The sequence below is a fragment of the Portunus trituberculatus genome, unplaced genomic scaffold (assembly GCF_017591435.1).
Source record: "Portunus trituberculatus isolate SZX2019 unplaced genomic scaffold, ASM1759143v1 PGA_scaffold_268__1_contigs__length_31150, whole genome shotgun sequence".
In the NCBI taxonomy this organism is placed as follows: Eukaryota; Metazoa; Arthropoda; class Malacostraca; order Decapoda; family Portunidae; genus Portunus; species Portunus trituberculatus.
Window position 1 is genome coordinate 7,165 of NW_025541436.1, and position 17,217 is coordinate 24,381.

Genomic DNA, 17,217 nt, shown 5'->3' on the forward strand with positions numbered 1-17,217 from the left:
ATAATAATAATAATAATAATAATAATAATAATAATAATAATAATAATAATAATAATAATAATAATAATAATAATAATAATAATAATAATAATAATAATAATAATAATAATAATAATAATAATAATAATAATAATAATAATAATAATAATCATATTAATATTAATAATAATAATAATAATAATAATAATAATAATAATAATAATAATAATAATAATAATAATAATAATAATAATAATAATAATAATAATAATAATAATAATAATAATAATAATAATAATAATAATAATAATAATAATAATAATAATAATAATAATAATAATAATAATAATAATAATAATAATAATAATAATAATAATAATAATAAGAAGAAGAAGAAGAAAATTGATAATAATAATAATAATATTAATAATAATGATAATAATAATAAAAATAATAATAATAATAATAATGATAATAATAAATTTCTGTGAAAAGCCCACATGGTATAAAAAAAAATATTATTATAATAATAATCATAATAATAATGATAATAAAAATAATAATAATAATAATAATAATAATAATAATAATAATAATAATAATAATAATAATAATAATAATAATAATAATAATAATAATAATAATATTAATATTAGTAGTAGTAGTAGTAGTAGTAGTAGTAGTAGTAGTAGTAGTAGTAGTAGTAGTAGTAGTAGTAGTAGTAGTAGTAGTAGTAGTAGTAGTAGTAGTAGTAGTAGTAGTAGTAGTAGTAGTAGTAGTAGGAGTAGTAGTAGTAATAGTAGTAGTAGTAGTAGTAGAATTAGTAGTTGTAGTAGTATTTGTTGTTGTTGTTGTACTCTTAGTAATAGTAATGACAATAATAATAATAATAATAATTTTATTAGTATTATTTTTTTTATTATTATTATTATTATTATTATTATTATTATTATTATTATTATTATTATTATTATTATTATTATTATTATTATTATTATTATTATTATTATTATTATTAATGTTATTATAATTATTATTTTGATTATTTATCATTATTATTATTATTATTATTATTATTATTATCATTGTTTATTATTATTATTATTATTATTATTATTATTAGTAGTAGTAGTAGTAGTAGTATCATTATTATTATAAACCATTTTTTTTTTTTTATATATATTTCAGTTCCTTAAAGTAATTGGGTGTATATACGCGTTTTGCCTGGATTTCTGAGTTTTGGTGCATAAAAACCTGAAAACCACCTAAATAACACGTTTTGTTACTTTTGTTTCGTTTCACTATATCGGCAAAGTCTCATCGATATTGTCATTTTGAAGTGTTACAATGTAAAATGATTTCAATATACAACATTTTAAATTGAGATAGTTTTGTTTTCACAAAAGAAAACTTTAGAAATATGTATATAAGACGTTTTTAACAAATATTGTGTATGTTTTTGTTTTGCCTGCATTTCTTAGTTTTGGTGCATAAATGTTGGAAAACACCAAAATTATCCATTTTTATACATATTTCAGTTCCTTAAACAATTAGTGTCTTTATACGCGCTCTACTTTGATTTCTATGATTGGTGCATATAAAGCTGGAAACTATTAAAATAACACGCTTTCGTTCCTTTAATTTTTCTTCTCTATATTGGCTTATTTTTATCAATCTTATAGATTTGAAGGATAACAATGTAAAATTACTTGAGTATGAAAGATTTCAATCGAGATATTTTCTTTCATAAAACACCTTCAAAACACATAAATAAGACGTTTTAACAAATATAGTGTATAGACTTCTCTTGCTTGCATTTCTGAATTGTGGTTCCCAAATGATGGAAAACAACGAAATATCCTAGTTTTCTTCATATATCGCTTCCTTTAACAAATATTCTTTATATAGTTTTATTTTCTTGCATTTCTGAGTTTTACTGCATAAAACCTGAAAACCAGCAAATTAACACCTTTTTGTTACTATTTTTCGTTTCTCTAGATCGGCATAGTTTCAACGTTTTTATAATTTTGAAGCGTAACAATGTAATATGACTTCAATATGCAAAATTTTCAATCGAGACATTTTTTTTGTTTTTCATAAAACACCTTAAAACACATAAATAAGACGTTTTAACAAATAATGTGTATAATCTTGTTTCGCCTGCCATTCTGAGTTTTGGTGAATAAAATGTTTGAAAACACCAAAACAACCCTTTGGTTTTTTTTTACATATTTCAGTTCCTTAAGCAAATAGTGTGTAATTATACGAGGCATGCGACACCCGGCCGCCGCCTCTTCTCACCGGCGTATCATTTAATTGCTCCTCCCTCTACACCAGTTATAAAGTGTTAGTATAAACTTTAGAAGTATTAGTGAAATTATTTGTACCTTTTGTCTATTGTTCTTTATATGCACTGTGGTCAATAAACTATCTATCTATCTATCTATCTATCTATCACATATACATACATATACACATACATACATATACATACATACACACATACACACACCGACTATGATCACGCCCTCTCTACCCTCGATCTCCCCACAATGGCTACCAGACACCAAGCGGCCCTCGTCAAGATGGGTGGAGGATTGCTGCGCCACTCACGGCTACGACATCTCCTCCCCCCTGACGCGCCCCAACCAATCCATGCCACACGACACACAAACGTTGTCATGCCACTCAGGGCCCCAAGAACTGACCGTTATCATCATAGTGCTATCCCCTCCATGGTGCGAGCCATAAATAGCTAAGTTAAGGTTCTAATCTTCAGTCCCTCAATCCCCATATGTACATCTTTAGGTAGTGCTATCCCCCCCGCCCCATGGTGCGAACCATAAATAACCATTAGCAGCTAAGCTAATATTCTAATCTTAAGTCTCCCTCAATCCCCATATGTACATTTTCAGTATGTATGTACTGCAATTATACTAATAAACCGTATTATTATTATTATTATTATTATTATTATTATTATTATTATTATTATTATTATTATTATTATTATTACATACACACATACATACATATATACATACATACATACACATACATACACATATATGCACATACACATACATATAAGTACACAACCATAATGCTCATAAAAGGTGTTACAATGCAGTTTTCAAATATGTTTTTATTTTCTTTTTAAACAACGCCAGGTTATTGATGGTTTTTATTTCAGTGGGTAAGGAATTCCACAGTTGAGACTGAACTCAGAATACAGTTTTTGAAGAGAGTTGTTCGGAACTGAGGGAAAACTAAGCTAACATTATTATTTCTAATATTATGAACTCTGCGTACTAACTCAAAGGTTAGATTTACACGATGGCTGTTTAAATCCTTGTAAATAAATAATAGAAGAAAATATTTGTGGATATCACGAAAGTTAAGAAAATTATAAGTAGAAAAATAGCCTCTTGATTCAAATTTTCCCATAGTAAATATACATCTAAAAATGTTTCTTTAAGCTACAGCCAGCTTGTCAATAAACGATGGCCAGGTACAACTCCAAAGAGAGACAGTAAATAAGATGAGGAAAACAAAGTGTGTAATATATGCTGATTAATGCCACAGAAGTAAGATTATTACGAACCCGGTGTAGTATGCCACATATTCTTGATGATTTTACTTGTACAGAGTTTATTTGATCTAGTCAGTTTAGATTCTCATCTACAATGACCCCAAGAAATTTAGTATTTGCTACGCGTTGTAAAGTAGCACCTTCATGTAAAATGGGGCATGATATGCTTTATTGACCGGTTTTGAAAAAGTACATAACTCGTTTTACTGATATTAAGCTTTAATTTATTTTATTTTATCCACTGACTTACTAGATTTAATTCAATAATCAAATTTGAGTGTAGTCTGTTTATACTGTCATCACACAAGAGCAGGTTCGTCATCAGCATATATTGTGTATTTAAATTTAGAGCTTGAGTAAATGTTATCATTGATGTACATAAGGAAAAGTAAAGATCCTAAAATAGATCCCTGTGGAACTCCCTTAGAAACTCGTTTAAAGGAAGAACAGGATGCGTTGCAGTACACTGCTTGATATCTATTGTAAATGTAGCTTTTCAAAAGTTGGAGTGGGATTCCTCTAACACCAAAGTGCTTTAATTTGTCTGTTAAGATAACATGGTTTGAGGAATCAAAGGCTTTAGATAAATCAATAAATACGCCAGCTACAAATAGTTTTCTAAATAAATAAACTATATAAGGATTATACGATAGGTGTTATTATCATACTTATTATAAACATTATCGCAATATGTTAAACAACTGTATACGACAAGATAAAAAGTTCTTCTACACGATTCAATTCACTAATTTATAAAAATGACACTCGAAAAATATGGAGTACAACCAACCATCTTTTTACCAACAAAAAAAAGGATAATGCCACTTGCCATATTTTGTCTAATGAGAGAAAAAAAAAAAAAAAAACTCTCGGATCCCTTAGAAATCACTCAAACATTCTAGAAATTTTAGACCGATATTGCACCCAATCTAGACCATAACCTACCACCCTCGACCACTGACCCTGTTAGCTTTCTAAGAAGTAATTGTCCTCATTCATTGTCGGCTCCTATGATCATCCCCCAAGATGTAACCACTGTAATTGATTCCCTAAAAATAAAAAGAGTAATGTTCATGATATTCCTGTGTCTATTATCAAAATAAGTAAACACCAATTGGCATTACCCGACTCTATATTCTTTAACAAATATGCTACTAATGAAAAATTCCCTCAATTATTTAAACATGCAACCGTTACTCCCATTCATAAGAAAGGTGCCAAATATATTATAAGTTATTACAGACCAATATCTTTGTTAAACATTTTTTTCTAAAATCTTGAAAAGTTAATGAACAAAATTTTCATACATTTCCTTGGAAGTAAAAACATATTAAATACAACTCAATTTGGTTTTTGCCGCGGCTTAAATACATTTGATGCTTTGAACACCTTTTCGGAAGCAATCTATAACAGTTTTAGACAAAAAACAATCTTTGCTCAGCATCTTTATTGACTTCACTAAAGCATTTGACACTGTCAGACATGACATATTACTAAAAAAAGATTCAATGCTATGAAATTAGAGGAACTATTCATGATTGGTTCCGTGATTATTTATCCCATCGAACCCAATCAACCAAAGAGATTAATTCTACATCCGCATCTTTACCAATCCATGATGGCGTACCACAGGGAAGTGTCTTGGGTCCCATCCTTTTCCTTCTTTATATAAATGATACAAGTACTATCTTTACAAATGTTAAAACCATTCTTTTTGCTGATGACTCTACCTTATGTATCACTGGTGAAAATCCAACTAATATGATACATATAGCTAACACAGATCCTCAAAAATTTCACAAACGGTGTATAAATAACTGACTGACAGTAAATCTAGACAAAACATTTTACCTGCTATTCACTAATAAGCCACCTTCAGCACTGCCACCCTTACTTACTCTGTCAGGACAATGTTATAAACAGAAGTGATAAGCAGACATTCTTAGGTATAACATGTGATGAAAATATGACCTTTAAAAATCATATAACGAATATAACTCTTAAACTTTCTCGAGTTGTGTCTATGTTGTATCAAATTAGAGAATTAATGCCTACTGATGTTCTGAAAATGTTATATAATGCCCATGTCTTACCTCACCTACACTATTGTACACCGGTTTGGTGCAGTACTTACCCTACTCATTTACTACCTTTATTTAAATTGCAGAAAAAAATCATTAGAATCATAACTAAGAGTGACTACTTTGCCCACACACAACCCCTATTCAAAGAAACAAAATTGCTAACACTTTTTGGTATAAATAAGTTACAAATTGGTACTTATATGTATAAAAAGTAAAAAATAACTACATCAGTCATTTTAAATCCACAACACACCTATTTCACCAGTACTCATGAAGATTTACGTGTACCTGCACATAACCTAACAGTCTTTCAACATTCTCTTGCTTACCTCGCTCCTAAAATCTGGAACTCTATCCCTCTTAATTAAACAAATTTACCTTTTTTAAAATTGCTTCTTAGAGGAAGAAGCAACTTAAAAATATATAATTGCCAATTATTAATGTGTCCATGTTTCTAACACCATGATATGTCCCCATTCTCGCCCACTATTTTTCATAACTCATGATTATTTTCATCTTTTTATTTATTATTATTATTATTATTATTATTATTATTATTATTATTATTATTATTATTATTATTATTATTATTATCATTATTGCTATTATCAGTATAAAGTTATTTACCTGATTGCCTTAATATTGGAAGAGCCATCTGAGTTAGTGATTATTAGTTTTTGCCACTCTATGCACATAAGCATGTTATGTCTGCGTTATAATTCCTTTACTACTCAAAAAGATTTAAGCTTGAAATGGCTATGGTTGTATTTATTGAAGGGATAATAAAATGTTTAAATGTTTAAATGTTTAAATGAGTATCTGGAGAGAATGTGGCGAGGGAAGTGTAGGGATCATTAGTGAATAGAATATTGCTATATTTTTTTCTTTTATTCTACTTGTGTATTTTGTCCTCTACAGGAGCTGCCGATCTAAAGGCCTGACTTCGGAGCGATCTCGAACCACCTGTAACATTAAGATCAAGATCAGAATCAAGATCTAGTCAAAGGAATGAAAGCAAGGATGAGAGCAAGTAGGTATGACATGCTGAGAGAAGTGTGGAAGGGTGTGGCTGTGCCCAGTATTATGTATGGTATGGATGTGATTGCATGGAACGAAAATGAAATTGACAAATTAGAAGTGGGGCAGTGTAGAGTAGCTAGGCTAGCACTGAGTGCACCGAGGTACACAGCAGTAGAAGCCTTAAGAGGTGATATGGGATCAGCACTTTTATGGAAACACTTATAAAAGCGACACTTAGGTACAAGGTTAGGCTTAAGATAATGGATGATGCAAGAATAGCAAAGATGTATCTGTAGAGTGAAAGTGGAAGCAAATGGAGGAAGAGGTGCATGGGAATGACAGAGAGGAGTGGATTACAAGTTGTATGGGAGATGAGAATGACTGGGAGGAATTAGAATGAGCGTGAATGGATCGTGACAAGAGGAAGCAGAGTAGGAACTGAATGGGATGCGAGGAAATGGAAGAGTGAGATAGACACAGAGGTGAAGAGGGTGGGACTGAATATATGGAAAAATGAGATGGAACGAAAGAGTACTCTGGAATGATACTAGGAAAAGGAGGCCCCGATGTATGAAAAGTGGTACATGGCAGCTTGGGTGGTGATCTCTTCCGAGCTAGGGCAAAGTGTATGGATATGAGTGAAAGGAACTACAGGTGGTCTGAGTCCCGCAGCAAAGTGTGCCAGATGTGTGACACAGGGCAGGACGAGACGGTGGAGCATGTCATGCCTGTCGGGTGATGCAGTGTGTCTCCCAAAGTTGTAAGCACAGCTCTGGGAGACAAGAGCATAGTGAAGACTAGTGCCACTGTCTCTATGGCAACAAAGCTCTGCCTGATCACCAATGCTAGTATGTACAAAGTCCTTTAATGCTACTCTTAACATAGCCCAGAGTGTACTCAGTGCCAGGGTCCACTATGTCGTCTTGAAGGGTACATTGAGCAAGGCGGTCTGACTTTTCATTTAGTGGGACACACACAAAATGATAAAATTGATGAAAACAAGCCAATATAGAGAAACGAAATAAAAGTAACAAAAACGTATTATTTTAGTAGTTTTCAGCATTATTTGCACCAAAACACAGAAACGCAGGCAAAATGCATGATTACACAACATTTATTCAAGGAACTGAAATATGTAAAAAATGGTCTATTTTGGTGTTTTCTACCATTTTATGCACGAAAATAAAAAAAAAAATGCAGGCAAAACAACTATTTACACCATATTCACTAAAGAGTCTTATTTATATGTTTTAAGGTGTTTTATGAAAAAAAGAAAAACTATCTCGATTGAAAACTTTGTACATTGAAGTTATTTTACATTGTTACACGTTAAAACGAGAAAAAAATATGAAAATATAGCAAAGAGGAAAACGAAATAAAAGTAACAAAAACATGTTATTTTAGTTTTCTGCTTTTTATGCATTAAAACACAGAAATGTAGGGAAAAAGTATATATACATACTATTTGTTTAAAGAACTGAAATATGTAAAAAAAAATGGGATGTTTTGGTGTTTTACAGCATTTTAGGCACCAAAACTCAGAAAAGCAGTTAAAACAAGCATGTACACTATACTTGTTAAAATGTCTTATTTATGTATTTTTAAGGTGTTTTCTGTAAAAAAAACTATTTTGATTGAAAATATTGAATATTAAAGTAATTTTATATTGTTATGCTTCAAACCGATAAAATGGATGAAAAGAAACCAATATAGAGAAACGAAATAAAAGTAACAAAAACGTGTTATTTGAAGTTTTTAGCTTTTTTTTTTTTTTTTTGCACCAAAACACAGAAATGCAGGCAAAACGCATGTTTGCTCACCACTTGTTTAGAAAAAAATGAAATATGTAAAAAATTAGTTATTTTAGTTTTTTTCTAGAAATTTATGCACAAAACTAAAAGAATGGAGGCAACACAAGTATAAACTCCATCATTGTTAAAAAAGACTTATTTATGTGTTTTTAAGGTGTTTTATGCAAAAAAAAAAAATATCTCGATTGAATACTTGGCATATTGATGTCATTTTACATTGTTAAACTTAAACTGAGAAAACATGATGAAAAATAAGGCAAAATAGAAAAATAAAGTAAAAGTAACAAAAAAAACGTGTTATTTTAGTGGCTTTCTGCTTTTTATGCACCAAAACACGGATATGCAGGGAAAACACACTATTTGTTTAAGGAACTGAAATATGTAAGAAAATGTGTTATTTTGGTGGTTTACTGCCTTTTAGGTACCAAAACTCAGAAAAGTAGTCAAAACAAGTGTATACACTACACTTGTTCAAACGTCCTATTTATGTGTTTTGATGGTGTAAAAATGTTGTATGTTGAAGTCATTTTACAATGTTAGAATTCAAATGAGAAAAATTATGAAAATAAGCCACGATAGAGAAACAAAATAAAAGTAACAAAATCGTGATATTTTGGTGTTTTTCTGCTTTTTATGCACCAAGGCACAGAAATGCAGGCAAAACGCGTATATACACACTACTTGTTTAAAGAACTGAAATATGTAAGAAAGATATTGGTTATTTTGGTGGTTTACAGCATTTTAGGCACTAAAACACAGAGAAGCAGTCAAAACAAGTATATATACCATATTTGTTAGGACGTGTTATTTATGTTTTGAAGTTTTTTTTTTTTTTTAAACTATCTCGAATGAATATTTTGTATGTTCAAGTCATTTTACATTGTTGTGTTTTAAAACAATGAAATAAACAAAATAAAAGTAACCAAAACGTGTTATTTTCGTAGTTTTCAGGTTTTTTGCACCAAAACACTGAAATGCAGGCAAAACGCAAAATTATACATTATTTGTTTAATGAAGTGAAATGTGTCAGAAATGGGTTATTTCTTACACATTTCCAGCATTTTACGCACCAAAACTCAGAAAAGCACGCAAAACAGTATTATTTATTTTTTTTTTAAGTGTATACACAATTTTGTTTAAACGTCTTTTTTATATGTTTATTTTTTTTTGTGTGTGTTTTGTAAAAAAAAAAAAAACGCTATATCGATTAAAAATTTTATATATTTGTCATTTTACGTTGTTACACTTTAAAAGGAGAAAATTGAAAAAAATACGTCAAAATAGAGAAACGAAACATCAGTAACAAAGACGTGTTATTTAGTGGTTTTCTGCTTTTATGCACCAAAACACAGAAATGTAGGAAAAGCACGTATATACACACACTCTTCGTTTAAAAAACTTAAATACACCATATTTCTTAAAACGTCACACACACACACACACACACACACACACACACACACACACACACACACACACACACACACATATATATATATATATATATATATATATATATATATATATATATATATATATATATATATATATATATATATATATATATATATATATATATATATATATATATCCTGGTTACTGATCCTGACAAATATCCTACCGTTATCCCTGTTATAACCCCTGCACCACTTAACCCCTTCAGTACCATGACACGTTTTCATATTCATTCTGCTTAGTATTTGGTGATTTTGTACACCTTTACAAACTTATGTTGGGGTTTGAATTAGTGAAGACTCCAGCCATTTATCTTCTGACCTCCATAGACACTTCTTAATGTAAATAAAGTCGTCTAATCTAACACAAAACTCAAGGTAAAATTGTGTCCATATATTGAAGTGGTTGAAGGCCATTTAAGCTACACTTGTATAAGATATATAAAGAAAAACATTAGTCTCTCTACAAGGATGAATTGGAAGATAGATAGATAAAAGATAGATAGATGAATAAGTGAATAAACAAAGAGATAGATAGAATGATGAATATAGATAGATAAATAGAATGATGAATAGATAGAATGGTAGACAGATAAATTGACAGATAGATAATAAGAAATCAGCTTATGTTATCTTTGTTGTAGCCTGTTGTAAACTGCCACATGTAAGCCTTATTTTCTTAATTTCTTATGTTTTTTTTTCGTAATGGATACTCTTCATTTCTCGTACGTGTACCACTTAGAAACCTGTGTAAAAGTTAGCCGTGAACATAATGAACCTCAACATAATTCTGGCGGGTTGGCAATACTGTATCGCGGCGCAGGTGAGGTGGACGTGCTATATGTACGTAATGTCAGGTGAGGTGAAGGTGATGGATTGGGCGCGTGATTACCTGTGCTGCTGGGGAAGGGGTGGGGAGTGGAGGGAATGTGAGGGGACTCGTGGGTCTGTCTCATTCCTCTCATTCCTCCTGCCTTGAATCCGCGGATGTAGTTTCGCGTGACGGACGGCTCAGGGAAAATAAAGGCGTGGGACGTTTCTCGTTTCCTCTCGTGTCTCCATTTTGTTCGTGTCCTGCCCCTGTCCCGCATCTGTGTCAATAGGAGGGACTTGGGAAATCATACTGGCTAGGAGTGCTCTACTACTACTACTACTACTACTACTACTACCACTACTGTTACTAGTGCCATCATGTTCCCCACCATCCCTGCTGTATCGCTGTGATGTGGATATCTGACGGCAAGAACAGAGAGTACTGTCGTCTAATTCCTCTCATTTCTCTATCTTTTCTTGTAGGGTGTAGGTTTTTTAGTTTTTTTTATTGTTTAAAGAATATTTACATATTTTGTTGTTTATGATAAAAGTATTATTATATTACTTCCTTTTTTTGCAAACGTAATGTTTGTTTAGATTTAGTTATTAGTAATGTTTAGGGTAATTTGCTCCGTGAATCATAATAATGTTTTATTTTTAAAGCTGCGGCCAAGTCACGTTCTCCTTTGTGTACAGTTTTGTGGGTTTGAGGTCCAAGACAGTCCCGGCTTAATGGACCTGGGAATAGCGCCATTTCAAATATCCATTTTCTATAAAGTGTGTATTGCCAATGAAACATACTAGTATCAGCGAAAGCAGAATATGCCAAGAGTACTAGTAGTGTAGTAGCGGGAGGCGGCCAGCAGGGGTGCGGGTCCTGCTCTTCTCTACTGAGCCATCGCCAATACCTTAGTAGAGATATTTGTTATACAATATGGGCTTTTTACGGGGTTCTACGGGCCAAAAGAGGTATTTTGGGAGCCATATATCTGAAATCCCACACCTTAAAGAACCCTTACCCCAAGTGAATGCTGTTTTTACCCTCCGACCGTGGCCAAGATTCAAACACATGAGCTTACAGACCCTTGGGCCACGAAAACGCCCGTGATTCCGTTCTTCTCTCTTTTTTATCTATATGCTTCCATTCTTCTTATTTTCATTCACTTTCTAATTATTTTAATCTGTTTTTCCTAGACAGTCCTGGCTGGAGGGCTTTGGTAATAGTGAATTGGCAATAAAATTCACTAGTATCAGCGAAAGCAGGATAGGCCAAGAGTAGTGAATATGGTTGTGAACGTGGGATGGAGCAGACGTCCATGTGTAGGTTCGAATCCCACCATGTGCCATCTTCGATTTTTTTTCTTTTTTTCGAGTGGTTTGAAGTTAGGTAAATGTCATCATGGTAGACATGTTCTAGGTGGAGGTGAAGTGATATGAGTACCAATATAAATAAAATTGTGTGTACGCTAAAGGGTGGACGCTGGACAGTCACTGTGCTTCCCATACACTCCAGGTGTACCTACAGGCGCTATAGGCTGTACCATAAGGACAAAAGTATAGATAGTAGTAGTGTAGTCGTATTGCACTAAAAAAAATATTACTGTAAACACTTTCTCTCTCTCTCTCTCTCTCTCTCTCTCTCTCTCTCTCTCTCTCTCTCTCTCTCTCTCTCTCTCTCTCTCTCTCTCTCCTCGAAAATATTTTCAAGGTTTTATTGAAAAATAATAAAAATAAAAACAATAACACTAATAATATCATTAATAATAATAATAATAATAATAATAATAATAATAATAATAATAATGATAATAATAATAAGAGTAATAATAATAATAATAAAAAAAATATTAATAATAATAATGATGAAAATATTGGTAATAATATAATGATATTTTTAATAATAATAATAATAGTAATAATAATAATAATAATAATAATAATAATAATAATAATAATAATAATAATAATAATAATAATAGAAATAATAACAATAATAATGATAATAATAATAATAATAAGTATAATGCAAGTGATAATAATCAAAATACTAACAATACTACTGCTACTACTACTTCTAATAATAGTAAAAGCAAGAGTAGCAATCGACCTAAGGCTTTTTTTTTCTGTTATGGCCTAGAGCTCCTGTAGATATACTTGAAGAGTATGCATGAGAAGCCCTGTCCAGCTTCCACTATTAGCGGCGCAGGATATTCTATTTATAGAGGTAGCCATATTAGGGGCCATATCACCACCCAAGTGCGTCTTTGGTGCAAGGCAATGACACGTCCACCATGAACCTGGATATCATAATGACGTGTAGGTAAATTTAAACCACTCGACAAATGACAGAGTTTCAAGGCGGCACATGATAGGATTCGAACGTACGCATGGACGTCTGCCCGATCCTACGCTACTTGCAAGGCCCTTCTTTTCTCGTGTCTACCCTTGGCACTGGTCTGTCTCTTGGCGATCCTCGAAATCATGATGGAATTTTACTAATTAATTAGACTTTTGTACCTTTAGCTCTCGTTCAGCGAGAGTATTAATGATCGTGGGCTGATTCTTGCGCCGCGGCAAATCCTTGTTTGTCATGGAGGATGTGAGGGAGGCGGAGGAGCAGCAGCAGGAGGAGAGGAGAGGATGTTTTGTGAGACTGTAGGAATAGGAGAGAGAGAGAGAGAGAGAGAGAGAGAGAGAGAGAGAGAGAGAGAGAGAGAGAGAGAGAGAGAGAGAGAGAGACTTGTAGCTGAGTTTCTCCTACCTGCCTTTCTCTTATTTCCGTCTCTGTGGCCTTTCTTTCTTCATTTTACACCTTTACTTCCTTTTATGTAGTAGGAATATTTGTATTATTATCATAATAGCCATCATTCACTTTCTAAATATTTTAATCTTTTCTTCCTAGACAGTCGTGCCTTGAGGGCCCAAGGAATAGAGAATCGACAATAAAATTTACTAGTAAGCGAAAGCAGCATAGGCAAGGAGTAGTGGATATGGTGGTGAGCGTGGGATGGGGCACACGTCCATGTGTAGTTTGGAATCCCACCGTGTGTTATCTTGAAACTTTCTCATTTCTCGAGTGGTTTAAAGTCACCTGCCTGTCATCATGGTATCCCTGTTCAAGGTGGAGGTGTATTTGCCTTTCAAAAAAGATGCGCTTTGGTGGCGATATGGGCCCTAATATGGGTACCACTATAAATCAAATTTTCCCCGCCGCTAATGGGTGGAAGCTGGACAGCGCTTCTCACACTCTTCAAGTATACCGAAAAGCGTTATAGGCTATAACATAAAAGAAGTAGTAATACTAGTAAGGTAGTCGTATTCCATAACGAAATTAAAAATTACTGTAAACTCTCTCTCTCTCTCTCTCTCTCTCTCTCTCTCTCTCTCTCTCTCTCTCTCTCTCTCTCTCTCTCTCTCTCTCTCTCTCTCTCTCTCTCTCTCTCTCTCTCACTTATGCCTTTAAAATATTGTGGTAAGGTTTTCTTAAGAATTAATTACAATAATAACAATAATACTAATAATATCATTATTATTTTTGATAATATCATTATTGAAATAATAATCAAAATATAACATTAATATTAATAATAGTGATAATGATAACGATAACAATAAAATTAATAATATTAATAGTAGTAATAATAATAATAATAATAATAATAATAATAATAATAATAATAATAATAATAATAATAATAATAATAATAATAATAATAATAATAATAATAATAATAATAATAATAATAATAATAATAATAATAATAATAATATAATAATAATAATAATAAATAATAATAATAATAATAATAATAATAATAATAATAATAATAATAATAATAATAATAATAATAATAATAATAATAATAATAATAATAATAATAATAATAATAATAATAATAATAATAATATAATAATAATAATAATAATAATAATAATAATAATAATAATAATAATAATAATAATAATAATAATAATAATAATAATAATAATAATAATAATAATAATAATAATAATAATAATAATAATAATAATAATAATAATAATAATAATAATAATAATAATAATAATAATAAATAATAATAATAATAATAATAATAATAATAATAATAATAATAATAATAATAATAATAATAATAATAATAATAATAATAATAATAATAATAATAATAATAATAATAATAATAATAATAATAATAATAATAATAATAATAATAATAATAATGATAAGATAATAATATTCATATTAATATTAATAACAATAATGATAATATTAATAACAATAATAATAAAATAATAATATGAATAATAATAATAAAAATAATAATAATAATAATAATAATAATAATAATAATAATAATAATAATAATAATAATAATAATAATAATAATAATAATAATAATAATAATAATAATAATAATAATAATAATAATAATAATAATATGACCGAGACAGGATTCTTGATTTTATTACCAAACAGCCTGGCTCGTGGGAACAGTACATCGCCTGCCTGGACGACGAGGACTTCGAAGAGCTTGCTGCCCAGCCGCCCCCACATTGACGACCGTGTGCAGTACTTAGGACATATATCACCTTCAAAATGACTCGACTCAAGGTAGTACAAGTACAACACAACGTTTACACCTGGGACACGCATAAGTTTGACCTAACTAACACCTACAGACAGCTAGACCCAGACATAATTCTGATAAACAGCCACGGATTTAGAAACGTTTCAAGACTTAAAATCCCTGGTTATCATGTCCACCAACAAAACATCTCTAATGAACAAAACGACGAGGTTGCCATTGCAGTAAGAACCAGAATCCGCCACAGGGTGGAAGATAACTTTTTATCAGAGACGTTGGCCATTGTAATTGACACTATAGACGGGCCACTTACCATTGCAACAACCTACCTCCCTCCTCGGCGCCCATACATAACCCACCATGACTTCCTTCGCCTCTTACGTAGACACACCCTGTACTCCTAGCAGGGGACCTTAATGCCAGACACACAACACTCGGTCACACAACTACCAACCAGGTTGGACTCAACTTGTTAGACTACACCAGCCACCAAACAGCGTTACACTTGGGACCTACTTTACCTACCTTCTATGGACCCGCCTCTGCTTCCTCACCCGACATTGTTCTTGCCAACAGGGCCAATTTTCTCTACCATTTTATTTCTCCAGGACAACTGATTACAAGTGACCACATCCCTATCATCATAGACATCTCCACCTCACCAATTCTCATACCCACATCACGACAATTCAATTACCGTAACACTGATGTAATATGATTCTCATCATATTAGAATTATAATGTCATTGTTGGCACCTTTGAATGTGGAGCGGGCAGTGTGTGTCGCTGTCATTGGTTGGAAAGAGGTGTAGACACGGGTTGTATTTCAGTTACTGTATAATTGTTATTGGCATATATGACAAGAATTGTAATTATTATTGAGATATATATATTGTTTTCTTACTTATTAACAAGTTTGGTATTGGTTAGTAATGTGTATTTGTTTGTCAAGAGGAAGTTTTCTTTTAGGGTCTGTGTATGTAACACGGATATATATTATACCGCACTCAGGGTGTAGGGGTAAGGTAGGCCTGTCAGGGGTGAGTGGCGGTTGTTTGACTGAGGTGAGTTTTGTGATAACATTATTTCTCTGATTTGTTTGACTTATGTTATGCCGCTGATTGTGCATATTGGTTGGTGTTATATTAAATGCGGTGCTGATAGGAGGATTTGATTAAGTGTAACTTTGCAGCATAGTTGGGGTAATGCTGTAATCAGACATGTGGTGAAGTCTGCCTTGGCTGATGATGGGCGGTCATTTTGTGAGTACTATTTTATATGTATTGTGTGTCATTGCAATAGTGAATAATAGAATGGGATATGTGTTCATCTTATGTTTATTCTTCTGTTTACTGGGTGAAGTTACAAGATATTGAAGGGAGTTACATGATATTGAGGTATGCTGTGTTTATGTTGACATTAAATTTGCAGGCTGAATCAATCAATAAATCAAGATACAGCAAGTCAGCCCAATCATAATCATTATCCTACACTACAATTCAGCAAAATTCGCAGAGCAGCCATGGATGACTTGAAAGGGAACGTGCTAATGCCAAGAGGAGATTCACCAGGAAGGTGGGACTCTTCAAGGATGCACACAGAGAGGAGACTCCACAGCAACCCTACAAGTATTGTATAGTGAAGTTTGTGATTCTTTCAAAGTAGTGGATGTGGTGAATGAGAAAATTATTGACCTTTTAGATGGTAGTTCATCTTGCCAAGAGTATGAAGACTATATCATGGAATTGGAAACTATAAAGTGCACTCTTCTTGAGACATTAAAAGAAAAACCTAAGGCTGTACTTGCCATGAAAAAAATTGAGCCTCCTAAATTTGGTGGATCTGTAAGGTCATTTCCCTCGTTTATTAGGGATTATA

At 31.6% G+C, this 17,217-nt stretch overlaps 1 long non-coding RNA gene across 1 annotated transcript; it reads left to right on the forward strand.

Annotated features, from left to right (window-relative positions):
• The first annotated feature begins 16,055 nt into the window (after nucleotides 1-16,055).
• LOC123500444 lies at nucleotides 16,056-16,806 on the forward strand. The gene is made up of 2 exons (XR_006673317.1): nucleotides 16,056-16,601; nucleotides 16,771-16,806. It is a non-coding gene; the product is annotated as an uncharacterized LOC123500444 (long non-coding RNA).
• Nucleotides 16,807-17,217: the final 411 nt, after the last annotated feature.